The sequence below is a fragment of the Drosophila gunungcola genome, unplaced genomic scaffold (assembly GCF_025200985.1).
Source record: "Drosophila gunungcola strain Sukarami unplaced genomic scaffold, Dgunungcola_SK_2 000018F, whole genome shotgun sequence".
In the NCBI taxonomy this organism is placed as follows: Eukaryota; Metazoa; Arthropoda; class Insecta; order Diptera; family Drosophilidae; genus Drosophila; species Drosophila gunungcola.
This window is the reverse complement of record NW_026453200.1, coordinates 637,412-652,282: the sequence shown is the minus strand read 5'-3', so window position 1 is coordinate 652,282 and position 14,871 is coordinate 637,412.

Sequence of the window (14,871 nt, the reverse complement as noted above, 5' to 3'; positions counted from 1 at the left end):
ATTATAACTTTGCTGTTTTTTAATTTTTTTTTTAGTTCTTCGACATTTAGTAATGGTTTAATATTTCATATTTAAATTTTATCAAAATCGGACGACTATAGTATATAGCTCCCATAGGAACAATCGGAAAAATAAATGAAAAAAAATAATAACTTTTCTGTTCTTTAATTTTTTGTTCAGTTCTTCGACATATAGCAATGTTTAATTATTTCAGAATTATGGTATAAATTTTTATCAAAATCGGACGTCTATAGCATATAGCTCCCATAGAAATAATAAAAATATATAAAATAACTATCTAATAATTGAGCTGCAAATCATCATAGTTTCAATGTTTTTTTTAGCACATACTCAAGTAAATCATAATTTAAATGTTTTCAAAAGTATTTAATTAATGCAATAGCTGCAAGGGTATATGAACTTCGGCTTGCCGAAGTTTGCTTTCCTTCTTGTTATTTATTCGAGTCGGAAAGCGATTGTATATAGCTGTAATAGGAACGATCGAATAATTTAGCTAAAAATCATCATACCTTCAATGTTTTTAAACATATACGCATATAAATCGAAATTTAAACGTTTTGACAAATATCTCATTTTTGCAATTGCTGCAAGGGTATATGAACTTTACTTGCCGAAGTTTGCTTTCTTTCTTGTTTAAATGTAATTCTTTGAAATAATGTAATGATTTAATATTTCTGAATCACGGTTTTAATGTTATTTGATGAAAATAGCTGCCCTGAGAACGATTGAATAATTCATTGAAAATGATTACGCAAATACGCATAAAATCAAACTGTAGTTGTTCTAAAGAATATTTAATTTTTGCAATATTATCATCCTGTTTAAGCAGCTTTCGGAAAGAATGCCTTTGAGATGCTTTATGGCAAAGTAATAGGACATTTTAGGCTCCGAACTGTAATATATATGTGGCTTCGAAAAAGACATTAATTTTGGGAAGATATTGGAAAAGAACTAAAAACAAAAACAACGACTATTACTATACTGGTTTATAGAACATCTCATGTTTAAAGCGCCTTTGAAAAGAAAGGTTCGAATTAAATAAAACACAGCATGTAAAATAAGAATTTGTATTTTATTTTTGATGATGATTTAAAGTATTTTTTTGTAATTTTATTTGCGTGTTTGATTTAGTTCACATTGAAAGTTCTTAAAAATATACATATTGGCGGATTTTGTAAGTCATTTAGAAGTTAAGATCGTTAATGAAGGAAATTACTTTAGATAAGTTTTCTTTCTACTTATATCCATTTCCAAGAAATATTTATGCATAAATAACCTTCAAAGTTTTGATTCCTCTGGATACTTAAGGTCCAAAACATTGTATATCGTAAAGCAGGCATCGACTGCACTACAAATGTCCCCAAATTTATAACATATGTCACTGAAACATGCAAAAAGTTCATTATATTCATTTCAGATTGTCCTCTAATAATAGTTTTGACACTAAAGTCTCTCAGTTTTAAATCTAGCTGCAGGAGATTTTCCCAAAAGTTGCAGCTAAAATACAAATCGGAACACATGCATAACGTGGAGTTCTGTATGAATGTCCGCCCTGAATCCTAGAAGGCGCACTAAAAGTCCATTTAGAAGCTATCTAGTATCAGCTAGTGAGGCTAGCAATGATTTGGACATAGTGAAATCCGGATCTGAATGAAACCCCAAAGTGGAGTGAACACAGGAAGGAGGAAGAACTGAAAGGGGAACTTTTAAAACAATGAATTTAGTTTTGTGACTTGGCTGTGATATTGCTTAAATACGTCAAGAAGCGCACATGCTACATATTGTTTTTATAAGAACTTGGTCCCGAAAGCACCCCCATATAGCATTATGTACCCAAGACGAAGACATAGCCGTATTTTGCCTCCCAGCCTGCCTTCTGTTTTTTCCGCGAGAACAAAGGCCAAAGAAACCTCAGCCAATGCCGAATCGGGGGTTGGGTTTCAGCCTGTTCCCCGACAACGCCTTCGTTTCTCCAGCTTCTCCAGCTTCTCCAGCTTCTCCAGCTTCTCCAGATTTCCCTGACATTTCTCTTTCCCTGACATTTCAGCCTGCCTTCTTTTCTTGCAAGCAAGTCTGGCCACAAGTCTCGAGCTGCGCTGCTTAGCATAATGAGGGTGTTTTTCCATGTACAATATTAGCACTGGAGCTCACTCAGACTTTTATGTGGGGCCTGTTTTATGTTTTTATGTTTATGTGCGAGGGCGTGTGTCGGGGAGCCTGCAGTACATGCCCGGGCTGACTGTGTGTGTGCGAGTGTGTGTATACCATGTGCACATGGACGCCGAGGGCCTCTCTCATGTCCCGAATTTAGCCGCTAAACAGCGTCGACGACTAGCAGCCTTTTCCTCCATCGACTGGCTGTGTGTGTGTGTGCGCCAGAATTCTTTAAATCTTTCCGCCATTACAAATTCAATTTCACAACTCGGTCCGCTGCTTGCAAGGAAAACCCACCCTGTCCCGGAAAACCGCCCCTCCCCCTTCCTCAGGCGGCGTGCGCGACAAGCGGCGAGGCCACGCCCCCTGGACAGCCAGCGAGAATTTTCGTTGGCGTCGAGCAAAAATATCTGTACATAGAAGAGCCGCCTTTTCTTGCGGGCGAAGGAGGCAGCTGAGCCCAGAGGCTTACTTGCTACCATCCTGGGTCCTGGGCTCCTGGGTTTGGGCTCCTCAAGGAGCAGGAACCCCAGTTAACTTGGCTCTTTGAACACGTTTCTCACATTTACGATGGCTCTCTGCTCGGATAAATTAGCTAAAATGTGTGATCCTAAACATAAATCGATCGATTGCTATGTTTAATGTTAGAATAATGTTAAACACATAAGTAGCCAGTTAAATAAATAGATAAATGCAGCATTAGGATTACAGGTAGTATGCAAGCCAAGCAGCGTGAGAAGATTTTTAGTAATGGTTCGTTATTTTGCCATTACGGAATATTAAAAGCAATTAGAGAAGAATTTTAACCTCTCTAGTTTTTTATTTTATTTGTAGTTCATTGGGACACTACGCCTGTAGGAATCGAAGTGTAAGTCATCATAGCTTTAATGGCTTTAGTGCCTTTAAATGGGTACTCACATAATTCGAGATTAGATGTTTAGTTTTTGCAATGGCTTCGGTCTGCCGAAGTTTGCTTCCTTCTTGTTTCATTTAATTTTCCGATTGTTCTATGATGAATATGAAATAGTGCTGTATGAAATAGTCGTCCGATCCGACACATATACTACCACTTTAGACGGACAGACGGACAGACGGACAGACGGACAAGAACATACAGTGGGCACTGAAAGTGAACATAGAATGCTCGTAAGCTTTTTTGCCCACTGTGTATATCTTGATAAAGTCGGAAATGTCTGCTGCACTGCAGTGCAAGCTTCTGACCGAAATGAAAGGGTATAAAAATGCCTAGCACTTAAAAGTCATATTGGGCTTCCATTCATTTGTTGGCCACAAGAAAAGCAAGTGGGAAAAATATGCTTAGAAAATCCTATGCACTACGAAAGAAGAGGTATAATGATGCCCTGTTTTATCAATATAAATATTTTGATAAGTTAACACTCAAAACCCCACGCCTCCAACTATGCGGTGGTCTTCTTGTTTGCTCGTTTTAAAGTTTCTTTATTTACTCACTTAATAGTTGCCAAAAAATTGTACCTTCTTGAGCCACAAAGAAAGTTGACTTTTAGATCCCAAACTTTATAACATTTGGAAAGCATTTGAAAGGTTTGTCTAAGACAATGCATATTTATTTATATTAAACTTGTTCCAGAGATGGTTATATTAAGGGACCACTTACGATAAATCGGACAGGCAACATAACTAAATTACTAAATGCATTTCAAAATTGAGTTTTGCACAGAGCACTGAAATAATAAAAAATACTCATATTTCGCATCGTATGTTATTTTATTACACAGCTATTTAGCCTAACGATTGTAGCAATAAAAGGATAAACTGGACAGGATATATATCTATATAGATATGTTGAAGAACGTTTGGTTTTTGCGCTAAATGGTAAACTCATGTGTTTTCCAAACATGTTTTTGGAAAATACACGTACCCAGAGTTTCTAGTAATTGATTTTAAAAACGAATTCAAATGAATTATCACAATGGGCCACACGCTTGGTATTTTTGCATTCTTTTCAACTCGGTTTTTAGATGCGTAGGTCATTCAGGCCAATAACCATACAATAACCAAAAATTGAATGTGTGTTAAAAATCAATGAACGAATGTGGCTTAGTCTGATTTATCCCTCCTTGGTGTTCAATAAAAGGCCCTGGTTTCTGGTTAAATCTAGCGCCGAACCATATCTCTTTTAGGCTGCATGTGCTGGCAGTGGCTTCTATCTTCCTCGGCAGTTTGTCCCAGCGGCACCCACAAACTCTCAGATCCGGGCGTCATCCAACTGACTGACTGACTGACTGACTGGACGCGACTCTACAAGGCCTCGTACTAATGCAATCCTCGCCTGCTCTTCGACACTGACCTCTGACCTCTGACCACTGGCCACTGCGAACGGCGAACGGCGATTGGCGAATGGCGCATTGCGCATGCTCCAACTCCGCACCCGACGTCCGACTTGACCAAAGTCTATAGCCTGGCACCGCATCGGTCACTCAGCCACTCAACCACTCATCCACTGTCCCGCTGGCCAGAGACTCTCTCATCAGCCTTGTCCTTGAACCCTGGAAAAATGATACCCTAGCACTTTGCCAAGGCACAACTACAACCGTTCTGCATGGTGTACAGTGTAAAGTGTATAGTGTATAGTGTATAGTGTATAGTGCATGGTGGTATGGTGGTATGGATACTTGGCTGACCGGCCGGAATTCACGGCTAGTCCACGACCCAGAAACAAGGGCCTAGCCTTCAGTATACCCTAGCAAAAGACGGGTATGCCTGTGCGGATGGAATGCAACTTCCTGAAGAGGTCGGCCATGTACCCTTGCAGAAGGAACAGACTGAAAACTTGAACGGTGACACCCAAAATTATATCTTAGGCTGTTTTCCATAAAAGTAACTTAATTTTGAATCATTGTTAATGGATCAGTTATTCATAAATTAATGTTTTTAAAAATGCAATGTTTTTTAAATTTTAACATCACTCCAATAAATTATTTTAATTTATTACAATCAAATGAATCTTTATAATTTCTAAATTACATTTATTTCTTTAAAACTAGATGCCTTTTAAAACGAATAACATTTGATTTCTTATAATATTTTGAATAATTTTGTCACATTAACTTGTATATTATATTAACTCTCTTAAAATCGAGAAAAATAAATATTTATATTTATTTAATAAGCGCTGATACACAAGCTACAATAAATTAAATTTTCTTTTAAATACAATTTATTCTAATTATTTCAATTTTCCTTCACAATACTGTTAAACTATTCAAAGCGCACTCCACTCTCAGCTTTGGACTGCACTGGCTGTTGAAGAAACGGTCCGAAATTGAACAGGAGAAAGGCATTGCACTTGCACATGCTTGAATGCAACGCAAGGTAAAGGCTTTTTGGACAGTTTCTGCAAAGCGATTGACTAGCAAATACAATACTATATCCGTCACAGAAATCCAAGGTCCAAGGTAACAAAGTTGGCAAGAAAACTTGTTTGCTTAGTTTTCACTGCAAAGTGTGTCACTAACAACGTATAGTATGTGTGCCTTTTCAGATTGTTTCGATTTTATACCACTGTCTCCTTTATACTAAGGCCATGAAAACAATCTTTACATCGTTATGAAATCGTATCACTGGCTAAGCCACAATAACCAAAATAGGTATTGACTGGTACTTCAGAATCCAAATTTCTTGATACAGATACACTGCGACACCAAAGTTGGTTGGAGTTATTATGCGAATGCACACGGATGTCCGTCATTCCCATCGCGTTAAAGTCAGGCGGACATTGGCCAGTGGTCGAAGAACTATATTTGTTTAAAAAATAGCCTAACAAGTTCATACACTCATAGAAAAAATCCAGAATTTCAGTGCCAAATCAAGAGCGAACGGTGTCAAAAGTAGGGTAAATTCGAATTCGAATTTTTTTGATCCAAGTACGAATTATTCAATCCCGAAGTTCTACATTTCAGAATGAACGTCATCAGTCCAAGTACTGAAGATATTGGTTTGAGTACGAAAAATTCTTAATGCAAGTGTAAATGTTTCTTAACTAAAGTTTTTTTAAAAAATCTATTTTTTTCTCTTTCTCTTTTTTTGTAATTACGTAAAGGAAACAGAAAAGCAAACTTATTTTGTTTACTGCAGTAGGTCGATCCAAACGGGACTCGAACCGAGGCCTTTGGATTTGTAGACGCATTAGCTGGTTGCGCCGCACTCGCATCTCAACTTACTATGTACTAAGCTAATAAAAGCAGCACGTTTGCAAAAAAAAAAAAAAAAACATAAAAAGCAAAAAAAAAAAAAAAATTGATTACTTTGTCTGGGATTTGAGCCCGGGATCTCAATAGCTTACACAATGTTTGATGTTCCAAGACACTTACCCCTTAGGCCAATCATTTTAAGAACGAAATGTTCTTGTTTTAAATTGAATAGAGTTTACTGTTTTCAATAATTCTGGTGTTATTTACAAACACTATAAGCAGGGTTAAAGCGGAAAATATCGTTTTCTCTGTGTATTAAAAAACATTTTAAAATATTATTATCAAGTAGGACCCGCACTCGTTCTGTACACGTTCGTCCTAAAAGTTTTAAGAATTAACGTCCGTCGTAAAATGATTCGTTCTGCTTTCTTCTGGGTGTAAGTACATATTTTGGCATACGTTTAAGTAAGTCTGTTTAGCTCTTCTTTTGCATCTCGGTTGTTGCGCCTTTGCTTGAACCAGAAGACCTCTGCCAAGATATTCAAAATCACAGTGCTGTCCGAGCCACTTCCGTGGGAACTCAGGTCGCAAAGGCAAAGGGTGGGGTTGGTCAGGCGTCTTCACTGCCGACAGCGGTCAGTATTTCTGGGTTTAATTGTCTTTTTGCACCCAAGAAGAGGATTTAAAGCTGTGAGAACATTTTCTGGACTAACTGGTTTGGTTTGGGCTAAGTGGTCCGTTTTCCTTGAGGTAAATGTGTCCTAAAACAGGCTTTTTTCCCTCTTTTTACAAATGCGCATTAATCAAGTCACCCAAAGACATTTTCCTGAGCTGATAAATCTGGAAAAGGCAGAACATCCCCAAAAACTACAGGCGTTGGCAAGTAAGTCGCGGAATATTCGCTAAGCATAATAAAAACAAAAACCATTGCGTGGGGAAGGGGCCATGACGTCAGGCTAGGCGAATATCATACACACAGAAAGGCAGGCAGGCCAATGGGAACCAGCGCAGAGCCACACATCTTCTTAGCGATTGCCTGCCATTGGCGAACACTGTTTTCCGCGTTATTCTTAGCGAGTCTTGCCCGTCGAAGAAAGTTTACTAGTACGCTAGTTTACTTTCACTGCCATGTGTTCAAGGCGACCGAAAACTCACTGGCGACTCCGATTCGTCATCATAAGCACCCGTGGTATCTGCTGGGTTAGGACGATCAAAGAAACATATATAAATATATATATATATATATATATATATATACATATATATATATATATATATACTGACCCAAAGGCATAACTTCAACGGTTTTCTGGTAAGGTTTTATATATTTTCTGGGGCGGAATTAGTTTGTATTAAATAAGTACAGCTAGGTATACAAAATATAACAAAATGTTAATTGCAAGGGAAGCTTACCTGCCTAACACTTTTCAATATTATTAAAAGCTTTATTTAATATATTTTTGTTTTTAAGAATACCACCTGAAACTAAAGTTTCAACTGACTTGAACAAACCAACAAAATTGTTGTTGCCTGACTATTACATTAACGACCACTTTGGTTATTCGTTTACACGCACACAGGGTATTATAGTTTCAGTCAGAAGTTTGCAACGCAGTGAAGCAGACATTTCCCTGCAAAGTATATATATTCTTGATCAGCGTCGCTAGGAGAGTCGATCTGTCTGTCCGTCCGTTTGTTTCTACGCAAACTTGTGTCTTAGTCTTAAAGCTATCGGCATGAAACTTTTCCAAAATTTGTCTTTCTAGTTTATAAGTCGGAACGAGTCGGATCGGACGTCTATATCATATAGCTGCCATATATACGAATAATAGGGAAAAAATTTTAAAAAACAAATTATAACTTTAATGTTTCTTAATTTTTTTCAGTTCTTCGATACAGTAATTTTTAGTAAGTTTGCTTCCTTTCTTGTTTTTCTTTAGATTCTTCAAAATATAGAATTTGTTAGTGCTATGTTATCGATACTTTTTATATTACTTTAATTTATTTCAATTTCGTAAGTTAATGCGGCTCTCTTAAACGGAATATCAAAACAAAATGGGCATAAAAGACTAAAATGGAAATTGAAATTTTATCAAGAGTGTATTTTAGTGTTACGGTATAGCATTGGAACAATCATGAAAATAAAAAAATGTATAAAATGGTTAAATATTTCAAAATTATGGTTTTAGTTTTAATTGGAATATATTTAGATTTATATTAATGGTTTATTATTTTAGCAGTTTTCTTGAGTATTGCATTTCCATGCTCCTTTCCCATAGTTTCGAGTGAACGTTTAAAAAAAAGAAATAAATGTTAGATTATGTTGATAATAAAGATTGAATTTCAAAACACTTCTTGACTTCTGTCCGTCTGTCCGTCTGTCCGTCCGTTTCTACGCAAACTAGTCTCTCAGTTTTAAAGCTATCTGCATGAAACTTTCCCAAAAGTTGTCTTTCTATTGCAGGTAGTATATAAGTCGGATCGAGCCGGATCGGACGACTATAGCATATAGCTCCCATAGGAACAATCGGAAAGAAAAATACAAAAAAATTATAACTTTTCTGTTTTTTAATTTTTTGTTTAGTTCTTCGAGATATAGTAATGGTTAAATATTTCAGAATTAAAATTTAAATTTCATCAAAATCGGACGACTATAGCATATAGCTCCCATAGAAACAATCGTATTGGCAGCTATTGGAACTATCGAATAATTAAGCTGAAAATCATCATAGCTTCAATGTTTTTAAGCATACACGCAAGGAAATCATAATTTTAACGTTTTCAAGAGTATTTAGTTTTTGAAATAGCTGCAAGGGTATATGAACTTCGGCACGCCGAAGTTTGCTTCCTTTCTTGTTTAATTGTTTTTAGTTCTTCGACATAAAATAATTTAAAATCGGACGACTATATCATACAGCTCCCATGGAATCTATAAAAATGTATAAATAAAATGTTTAAAAATTTAACTTTTTTATTTTGAAATGTTTTGTAAAAATTCTTTATGATTAATTAATAATTTGACAGTTCAGAATTACGCTTTTAATTTTATTAAAATCGGAAAACGATATTATATAGCTGCCATAGGAATTATCGAATAATTAAGCTGCAAATCATCATAGCTTCAAAGTTTTTAAACATATACGCAAGTAAATCATAGCTTTAATGTTTTCAAGAATATTTAATTTTCCCAATAGCTGCAAGGGTATATAAAATGTGGCTTACCGAAGTTTGCTTCCTTTCTTATTTTTCACTTATTTTTTCCGATTGTTCCTATGGGAGCTATATGCTATAGTCGTCCGATTTTGATGAAATTAAAACCGTAATTCTGAAATATTAAACCATTACTATATGTCGAAGAACTAAACAAAAAATTAAAAAACAGCAAAGTTATAATTTTTTTTCATTTATTTTTCCGATTGTTCCTATGGGAGCTATATGCTATAGTCGTCCGATCCGGCTCGTTCCGACTTATATACTACCTGCAATAGAAAGACAACTTTTGGGAGAGTTTCATGCAGATAGCTTTAAAACTGAGAGACTAGTTTGCGTAGAAACGGACGGAAAGACGGACAGACGGACAGGGCTAGATCGACTCTACTAGTGATGCTGATCAAGAATATATATACTTTATAGGGTCTGAGATGTCGCCTTCACTGCGTTGCACACTTCTGACTGAAACTATAATACCCTTTGCAAGGGTATAAAAAAGGGTTTGATACTGCAGCAGGGTATCAATACCCGGAAACAACAACTCAAAACTGCTGAAATCAATTCAAAAGTAATCAAAAATTCGAAATAAAGAACCTAGATGCTAGAAGCAATTAATTGTCCACAAATTAACAAAGTAAAAATATATTTTAGCTGTTAAATATCAGATATGATATTTGAATCTTGTCATGGTGGCACAGGGTTCTTTCCATTGTAAGAGTGTCGCGTATAGAACTGCAGCATTCTCGTAAAAATGTGAAATTCATTTTCGCCAGATTAAGAAGTACAGTCAACCGCTGTTTTACTCTATTTCTCACGTCATAAAATTGCTTAGCAGCGTTCTTGGCTTCCTCCTTAGTGCGCCATATAAATAAATACGTACATAAGCACAAGTCGCGAGACTTGCCTCATTATTGTTTTCCAGTACATATTTAATTTGGCGCACACACTCGCAGGTATGTGCTATTTCACCCCCATGTGCACACACACTCGCAGCAGCGGCACAACACCACCAACAACTCAACTCAAGCAAAACCCTTACACTTCTCAGCCAGCCACGTAGGCGGCACTCCTTTGATTGGTCGGCAGCCTTTGCGTCTCCGTCTCCGTTTCCGTCTCCTCACTTGAGGCAGCCTTTTGGCCCAGCTTTTGGCCCGGCTTTTGAACGCTTTGGAACGCTCCTGCGAAGAAGTCGGGCTGTGGATTAGTCACTCGTTCCCGCAGGGTCTGTACCCACGACCATAAATATTGGTTGGGGTTCCAAGGTTGGGTTCACTCGAAATTTTTCTGCCCTTCGTGGGCTCAGATTAAAGTCTTATTTGATTAGACCTTCCGAGTCCTCGTATATAATGTTATTGATTACGATTATATATTCGTTTATCGCTAAAATAGCTAATGAGAAAGGAAGCAACTACTATTTCAAAATTGAAGTATCTTTATGATATAAGAATTATTTGTATGCCTATACCCTTGCAGCTATTGTAAAAACGAAATGTTCTTCAAAACATCTAGATTTCGAATTATACGATATGCGTACATGTTTTAGAACAGTGAAGCTATGATGGCTTTCACCTCAATTACTTGATCGTTCGTATGCCAGCTATGTATCATATATGAAGTCGTTTTCCGATTTTAATAAAATTAAAAGCTGAATCCGGAATATTACACCTTTGCCGTGCTCAAAAGAATTAAAAAAAAAATTATGAAGCTAAATATTTTTAATTTTTTCTTATATTCCGATTGTTTTGACTCCGATTGTTTCCATGGGAGATATATATATATATACTTATATTAAACCAAGAATTTAAATCAAATTTAAATTTCGTTGTTTTTTTTTACGATGGAAGCTGTATGTTATGGACTTTTGTTTGCAAATTTGTAGCAATATCGCCTTTAAATCAAGAATAAAGTTGCTTTGAAAAACAGAAAAGCAGCCTTTAACTTGGCTGCTTAATGGTAGCCTAGCGGCTTAGACGCATGGCCAGAAATTTTGGGAGCAAGAGTTCGAATCCCATGTCGGGATATTTTTTTACAAACTTTTTTCTATTTTTACACCCTGTCACTCAAATAAAAATGCCGCGGCTTCAATTTTTTTTATCGTTCCGTTAATTTTACAAGTTTTACAAACTTAAGTAGTACTTGTAAATCTGAGAAAAACGAATTCCCAAAAACTCCACGCATTCTGCAGAACAATAATAAAAAAAAAAAATAAATAAATACGTACATATTCATTTGTCATAACCAGTGCGTTTAAGTACTACATATTCACATGTATTCACGAACATATTATAAAGTACTAATGCTTGAAATAAAAAATGTTGTTTTACTTAAACCGGTACAAAACCGGTAACCGAAATTATAATGTTATTATAATTTCAGTCAGAAGTTTGCAACGCAGTGAAGGAGACATGTCCGACCCTATAAAGTATATATATTCTTGATCAGCATCACGAGAAGAGTCGTTCAAGCCATGTCCGTCCGTCTCTCCGTCCGTTCGTTTCTACGCAAACTAGTCTCTCAGTTTTAATGCTATCTGCATGAAACTTTCGCAAAAGTTGCAGGTTGCACTTCAAAAACGTTGTGGGAAAAACGCGTAAAATTGTTGAACACTAGCACACAAGTGAACCTTTTAAACAGGTATAGAAATGGCCATAGCTCCGTGAATTTGCTTATCAATTTCAAGATCATCACAACCATTTCGATCAGCTTAGTATTTGTTTGTATTTTATTATAAAATTTCATCCTAACGCTACAAGTTTGGAACTTATAAGTTAATGCGCCAGGCACTAAGAGTTGCAAATATTTAGTTGCTACACTATACTTAGAACTAATTTTCATAAACACTAACCTAAGTCGCCTTCTATTTTTACTTTAATTTACGTAATAGTATTTTTAAGGTGTGTGAATAATTGTACCTTGAATTGCGTGGCACTGCTAATATTTTTAAGATGGTTGGGGAGCTGGTCGAAAAGCATTAGTTCTTATGCAAGTAAGATTGTTTGCTCTTCTAGAGGATGTAAACTGAAGTTTTTCGAAAAGATACGAAGGTTCTTTTTGGAAAATAATTTTTTGCAAAGAATTAAGATTCGCATCTTAATCCATTCATTTAGCGACATATCGAATATTTTCAGCGAAAATTCGGATACGTGATTTCTATGAGGTGGGTTGAATATATACCTGGCTATGCAATTAAATAGAACTTTAATTTTGTTTTAATTGGTAGTGTCACAGTTTGAAAAAACTTCTACTCCATAGAAGTCTTTATCTCTTTTTACGAAAGATCTGGACTTTTTAGAACAATCAAACAAAAAACTTCTTAACGAGGTATAAAAATCGTTACGATCGCACCTTTAACATCTCTTATCATTTTGTGACGAAAAATAAATAAACAATTGACCAAATAAATACACTTTTAATTTTCCGTCACATAATTTGATATCAGGTATTTTGTGTGTTGAAGGAGCAATCGTCACGACCTTTCACCTCGCTAAGATTTGTTTGATATCAGACGTTTTGGTTCGAAATATAGCTAAAGTACCCCAATGTTATTTCCACGATTTTTACAAAAAGAACTTTTAGCCATACTTTAGTACTAGTTTTATTTTAACAAGTTACGTTTGGGAGGGTTTTTTAAGCTTAACTAAAAAGAAAGGAAGCCAACATGTGCTTGTCAAAGTTTATAAACCATTGAAGATATTCTAAAAATTAAATATTTTTGAAACATCAATATACCGATTCTTATGATTTTTGATATCGTTGTTAGATTTAAGTGAAATTAGAACAGTAGCAATAAACCATTATTTTGTATCGAAGTGTATTCGAATCAATTGAAAAAACGGAGAAGCTATAGTTTTTATACCTTGCAGAGGGTATTATAATTTTGCTCAGAAGTTTTTAATAAAAAATATATATTCTTGATCAGGATCATTAGGGGAGTCTGTCTGTTTCAATACCGGTTGCGAGCTCATTTTAAAAGCTACTATCCGAAAACTTTAACAGTCGTCCTATAACATGTGTACGCTGATCTAGTTTGAGAAGCGTCCCGATCGGACGTCTATATCCTATAGCTCCCATATTAACAATCGCATATTACTTGCAAGAATTGAAGATATTTCGCGCATTGTAAAAGCATGACATGAACATTTTCCAGTCGTATTTTTTGTGATTACCTTGATCAGGGTTAAAGCGCGTGCTGATCGGACGGCTATATCCTAAAGCTCCCATAGAAACCATAGGGTGAAATCGTTTAGAATTTTATACTTTTCAGGATACTTCATACTTCATACGCCGTATGTAAGCGATTGACATGAATTCTTCTGTTATTCTTCTCGCTTCTTTTGCAATTTTAGCAATTTCGGCAAAGTCTGCAAGGGTATTTAACTTCGACTTGCCGAAGCTAACTCTAAATAACTCGATTCTTCTAGCGATGTTGATCCAGAATATAGGTACTCTATAGGGTGGGAAACGTCTCATACCATTTGCACGGATATAAAAATTCCCGATAAATTAACTCCCAATGGAACATTTGAATGTGTATAACTTCGTTGATTTTAGGATATTTCCTTATTCGCTTATATTTTTGCAAGGTATCTGATTTCAATATTATTATGATATTATGAATAGTTTTAAATTTAATTTTTAAAAAGTAATTAAATTGAAACCATTTTTTATACCATTTTCTTCACCAAATTGCATTGATGCATATTCTTATGAGAATATTCTTTCCCAGCCAGTATAGCTACTCTGAACTGACAAATAATACCGTTTTTGTTGCTTAATAAGCTTCAAGAACTTTCCTCCGGAAACATTTATATACCAAAAGTTAAGAAATCTTGAAGGCTACGTAAAAAGTAACCTTTGAAAAAAATGTAAAAACAAAAAATGTAAATAATAAAATAATTCTACAACTTTTGTATTTAGACCAATTATGTTAAAAAAGCGTGATTAACTTTTGACAATACCTTTTTAACGACAAATAGCGCTTATCTGTAGCTTACTAGTTTAGAAGTTATGGGCGAGTTTTGCTGTTTCTATACGCTTTCCCGCTAAATAAGCTAGATTTTCAAACGAAAAATGATTCCAGGACTCGAAAACATATTCTTAAAAACATTTGAAAGTGACAAACAGACGTTTATTTTGAGATATACAAAAAAAAAGTATTTTTTTACAACTTTTGAGCGAAGCATCGAATCGAAGCAAATTGGGTGGCATTCGACGCGTATTTTCAATGAAATTTAAACTATGGGCCCAAGAGCTCCAGAATCCCAGCAGATTTTCAATTCGGCGGCTACATGTAGTAGTGCAGTACACACGCTTT